This window comes from Nyctereutes procyonoides, unplaced genomic scaffold (assembly GCF_905146905.1).
Source record: "Nyctereutes procyonoides isolate TBG_1078 unplaced genomic scaffold, NYPRO_anot_genome, whole genome shotgun sequence".
Taxonomy (NCBI): Eukaryota; Metazoa; Chordata; class Mammalia; order Carnivora; family Canidae; genus Nyctereutes; species Nyctereutes procyonoides.
This window is the reverse complement of record NW_026575052.1, coordinates 61,175,777-61,181,328: the sequence shown is the minus strand read 5'-3', so window position 1 is coordinate 61,181,328 and position 5,552 is coordinate 61,175,777.

Genomic DNA, 5,552 nt, shown 5'->3' with positions numbered 1-5,552 from the left:
GCCTGACCCTGGGGACCCGGGATTGAGTCCCACATCGGGCTCCCCGCATGGAGCCTGCTTCTCCCTCTGCCTGTGTCTCTGCCTCTCTCTGTCTTTCATGAATAAATAAAAAAAAAATTTAAAGCCTTTTATTTAAATTTTTATTTATTTATGATAGTCACACAGAATGAGAGAGAGAGGCAGAGACACAGGCAGAGGGAGAAGCAGGCTCCATGCACCGGGAGCCCGACGTGGGATTTGATCCTGGGTCTCCAGGATCGCGCCCTGGGCCAAAGGCAGGCGCTAAACCGGTGCGCCACCCGGGGATCCCTAAAGCCTTTTTTTTTTTTTTTTAAATGTGCCTTTCCAGGTTAAAGGTGGAGGGAGGTATGTGGAGGTTGGCCCTTGCTGATAAAGGATGGGAACTCCAGACGCCTCCCCATGCTTTCCTCTACCACCAACGGTGCATCAGGGAAACGGGGCACCTTCCTTCCACCCCTGCGACCTCCAGACTTTCCCACAGCGAGAACTTGTTGCCTCTAAGAAGTAAAGTCCTGCGATGACTCCGCCAGCAAGCGCTCCATAATTGATTTTGGAAAGAAACAGAATCAAACCTGAGAAGGAAGGGGCAGCGCGGTGCCGGAGGATGAGCCATCCCACGGGCAAAGCCGGAGGAGGCTTTGGTGGGGTCCCCTGGGCCCTGGACTGCTTCAGAGAGGGTGGGCTCCCCTGCAACCTCGTGCCCTCCCGGTGACCAGGCCTGAGACTGAGCAAGATCATGGTCAGGTGCATGAGCAGGCCCCTAATGAGAAGCCATTGCCAGAGAAATTGCTTCAACATTCATCAAAAAGCCAAGAAACATCAAGGAAGGGACCAGAGAGGCAGCAGCTCATAAATTCTTTCTCCAGGGGCCTCTGGTGGGGGAGGTTGGGGACAACACACCTGCTCTGCCTTCCTCCTGAACGCGGCTCAGGAAGCCTCCAGAGAGCTTAGAGCATTTGTGGGGCTTGGGTGGCTTGGAGGGGAGGTGGACAGGGCGGCCACTCGAGCGCTTGGCCCGAGGATCCTGCTTTTGGGAACCGGTCCTGGCGAGGTCTGAGTCTTCTCGGCCACCTAGACCTTATCGTGCGGTGTCACAGTTTGTAAGCTGAGAGCTGAGGTCCCTGCGGGCTTGAAAAGCCGAAGCTTTACGTCAATGATCCTATTTGTGCCCCAGTGAGTCGGAATGGGTTTTTTCCTCCCGAATCCTGTAATCCCCTACTGCCTCTGATGTTAATTTAGCAGCCAGCTCTATTGCTTCGTTGTAACCTGTCTCCTGTGGCTCAATCTTGTTTCTACCCCCCACCTTTTTTTTTTAAGATTTTATTTATTTATTTATTCATGAGAGATACAGAGAGAGAGGCAGAGACACAGGCAGAGGGAGAAGCAGATTCTCTGCAGGGAGCCCGGTGTGGGACTCGATCCCAGGACCCCGGGATCACACCCTGAGCTGGAGGCAGATGCTCAACCTCTGACCCCTCCAGGTGCCCCTTGTTTCCACCTTTCTGTTAAGGGGAGGAGGATGTTCCCTGAAGGCTAATGTCAATCTGTCTGTTGACTTAAGTTTGGTCTTTCCCCCAAAGGCAGACCCCAAGTCAAGGACGTAGGGGGCGGTCGTTTATTTGGAAAGTGATCTCAGGAAGCCCAAGTGAGGCTGTGGGACAGGGGAGGGGAGGGCAGGGATGGAGAAAAGCTGATAGAGTTCACATTAAGGAACCTTCGGCGCTGTGGGTGACGGGGCTCAAGCCTGCTGGGCCCTGGTGAGAAAAGATAGCACCACACCTCAGCATCGTCCCCTCAGACAACCAGGGTGGGGGCGTTTATCCATGGACTCGCGTCTGCTGCTGCTCCAGGGGTGTCCCCCGAGGCCTTAACTCCCCGCACTTCCCAGTTGGTCTGTGGAAGGCTGAGCAAGCTCCGGGGTGCCAGAGCTCACCTGCAGAGCCACAGAGAGACGGAAGTGCGGGAGGGGGTGTCTTAGCGCTCAAGCTGCTGTAACAAAACACAGACTGGGTGGGAGGACTCTAAAAACAGAAATTTATTTCCTTACAGTTCTGGAGGTCCGAAGTCAGGGTGTTGGCAGGTTGGGTTTCTCCTGTGGTCTCCATCTGTGGCTTGCAGACGGCCGCCTTCCTGCTGGGTCCTCGGATGGCCCCTACGCTGTGCGCACACATCGGTGGTGTCTGACTCTTGATTTCAGGCCATGGTCTCAGGGTCCTCAGGTAGACCCCACATCTGGGCTCCATGCTCAGCGGGGAGTCTGCTTGAGATTCTCTCCCTCTCCCTCTGTCCCTACCCCGCCCCGCACCCCCACTCACACACGAATACTGGTGTGCTCTCTTTTTCTGTCTGTTGGGTTCCGGTCCCATCCTTATGACCTCCTAAGCCTTACTATCTCTTTAGAGGCCCTTTCTCCAAGTGCAGTCACACTGGGGAGTAGGGCTTCACATATGAATTTTGTGGGAGTGGAATTCAGTCCGTAACGGGGGGTCATGGGGATATGGAGTTACGGGTAGGCCATCCACAATGTTGCCACACGTATGTTAATGTAATCCTCCTTACCCACTTAGCAGCTATGTGTTCTCACCCCTCTCATAACGACGAAGAAACTCAGGCTCAAAGAAGTTGAACGACTAGCCCCACATCGCACAGCAAGTGAGGAGGGTGAGCTCAGAGGTCACTCAGCTCTGACTCCTGTCCCGTGATGACTCTTGTATTTGAATTTTAACGTGTTTGTGATTTATCTTGTCTCCTGGACTCAGTTCCTGGAGGGTTGGCATTGTCTTATACTTCAACAAAACAACAACAAAAAACCCATCCCATAGGGCCTAGCATCAGACTTTCCAATTAAGTAGACACTTCATAAATATAGGCATTGGGTGTTTTAAAAATCACCTTTTGGCTGTTTCTTTTGGAAATAGATCCAAGGGTGAGGGGGGTAGAAATCTATACAACTAAAAGGAAGTTAAAACTGTTTTCACGGAAACGTGGAAACCTTTGAGGGACCGGTCACACTGGGGGCCTAATAGGAGGAAGGGCGTGATGGTCCTTGTAGGGTATGGGCCGGGCAAGGGACACAACCAGCCAGCCGGGCAACTGTCTGTCCCACCTCAGGGATGGGGAGAGGTTGCTGATAGGAACTAAGGGGCCCCGAGGAGATTTCATTGCTAAGAACTAGGCAGGCTGCTATCTGAAGGGACAATTACATGATCAGAGTAGTAACTGTGACGACAGTAACAAACGAGACAATTTGGGCTTAAGGTTCAAATAAGCATATTAACCATTTGGGTAGATTCTATCAAATGCAGATCTATTAGATATCCTCACCCCTTGCCAACCAACCATGTATTTTTTTTTTAAGATATTTATTTGTTCATGAGACACACAGAGAGAGAGAGGCAGGGACACAGGCAGAGGGAGAAGCAGGCTCCAGGCAGGGAGCCCGATGTGGGACTCGATCCCAGGACCCGGGGATCATGACCTGAGCTGAAGGCAGATGCCCAACCACTGAGCCACCCAGGCATCCCTCAACCATGTATTTTATACGTCCTCTATGTGAAGAGTGTTTTGTCACCAGAAGTGTGTTTGTTTGGAAACCAAAACACGCCTCAGCTCTGCCTTTAAAGAAAGAAAAGAGGCTTTCCAGAACGCCTGGGACTGATTTCATCTAAGTGGAGCAATGTGACTCCTGAAGAGATGCTTACAGCTTCCCTGGATCTACAAAGAGAACAGTGAATTAACTCATGTTCTTTTTTTTTTATTTTTAAAGATTTTATTTATCCATTCATGAAAGAGAGAGAGAGAGAGAGAGAGAGAGAGAGAGAGGCAGACACAGGCAGAGGGAGAAGCAGGCTCCCTGTAGGGAGCCCGATGCAGGACTCGAATCCAGGACCCCAGGGTCGCGACCTGAGCCGAAGGCAGACGCTCAACCACTGAGCCACCCAGGCACCCCTACTCACGTTCTGCTCAGCAATTTCACTTTCCAAGACTGATTCAGAGAAGGTGAACTGCGAATTTTAAAAAGCCCGTCTACATCATGGAGCCCGTGCCCTGGCTGCCTACCTGACCGTAGCAGATCTTACTGCTCTGTGCTGAGCCGTGTCTGGCCTCCGAGGATTGACAAGCTGAGGAAGCACTGGCTGCTCCTGCAGGAACTCATACCTTCCTTGGGGGGCGGGGAGGGCAAGACACTAGACTATGAATGAAAAAGAACCTAACGTGCTTCCTGCACACTAGAAGTATCTACGACATGATGCAACGCAGCGGTCACCTAACAGCAAGAGTTGGGGCAGGAGGATCACATGGGCAGCGACCACAAACCCATGCCCCAGAACTAGACCCGCTGCCTTTCAAAACCCGCTTCCGCTGGGGTGCCTGGGGCTCAGCCTGTTAAGTGTCTGACTCTTGATTTCAGGCCATGGTCTCAGGGTCCTCAGATGGGCCTCACATCTTGGCTCCATGCTCAGCGGGGAGTCTGCTTGAGATTCTCTCCCTGTCCCTCTGTCCCTACCCTGCCCCCCACCCCCACTTGCACATGAATACTGGTGTGCGCTCTTTTTCTCTCTCTCTTTAAAATAAATTAATTAAAAAAAAAGACACTTCCCCTGTACAGGACACATGATACAGAGAGGTCTTTGAAATTCTCAGACTACATTGCCTTAATCAGTCTTAGAAAGTGAAGTCGTAACCAGATGCCTCTTCCTAGCTGTGTGATACGGAGCCACTTAAGAACTTCGTATTTTGGTTTCTTGTCTGTATAGTGGCATTCAGAAGGCCTACTTCATAGAGATTTTGTGAGGATTAACATATTAATATCTGCAAAACGCTGCAAACGGTGCCTGGTGCAGAGCAATCACTACATAAATTTAAGTCTTGTTGGATTCTAAGTCACATTCCTCCCTGACTGATGCATTTTTTTTCTTTTTCTAAATTTCTAGAAATTTCTAAAATTGGTAATTATTATCTCTTTTGGTAAGGTAAATAGTGAAAACATAAAAAAGAAAGATTGCTTAAATGCATAAAAAAAAATACACTTGGGGCACCTGGGTGGCTCAGTGGTTGAGCGTCTGCCTTTGGTTCAGGGCATGATCCCAGGTCCCAGGATCGAGTCCCACATCGGGCTCCCTGCATGGAGGCTGCTTCTCCCTCTGCCTGTGTCTCTGCCTCTCTCTGTGTCTCGCATGAATAAATAAAATCTTTAAAAAAAAAATACAGGCAGGCTGGTTTCAGAGTCTGTGCTTAAACATTCCTGGGCAGGACAGGACGATCCAAAGGAACTATTGTTCTAAAATCACTAAGGATATCAGGATTGCCACACTGGGAGCATAGACCTCGTAACACTGGATTTGCCCACAACCCCTTCCCCGAACCCCATCCCTGTGGAACAGCCACCTCCCCTATACCAGGGAGCTGGAGGGGATAGTGGGGCCATGTCAGCCAACAGACCCTGCCTGCCAGCTTTCCATGGGCCTCTCTTTGGGACCTGAAAAATACACTCTGGGCTCAGAAATATAAAAGAAAAACCCTGGCAAGAC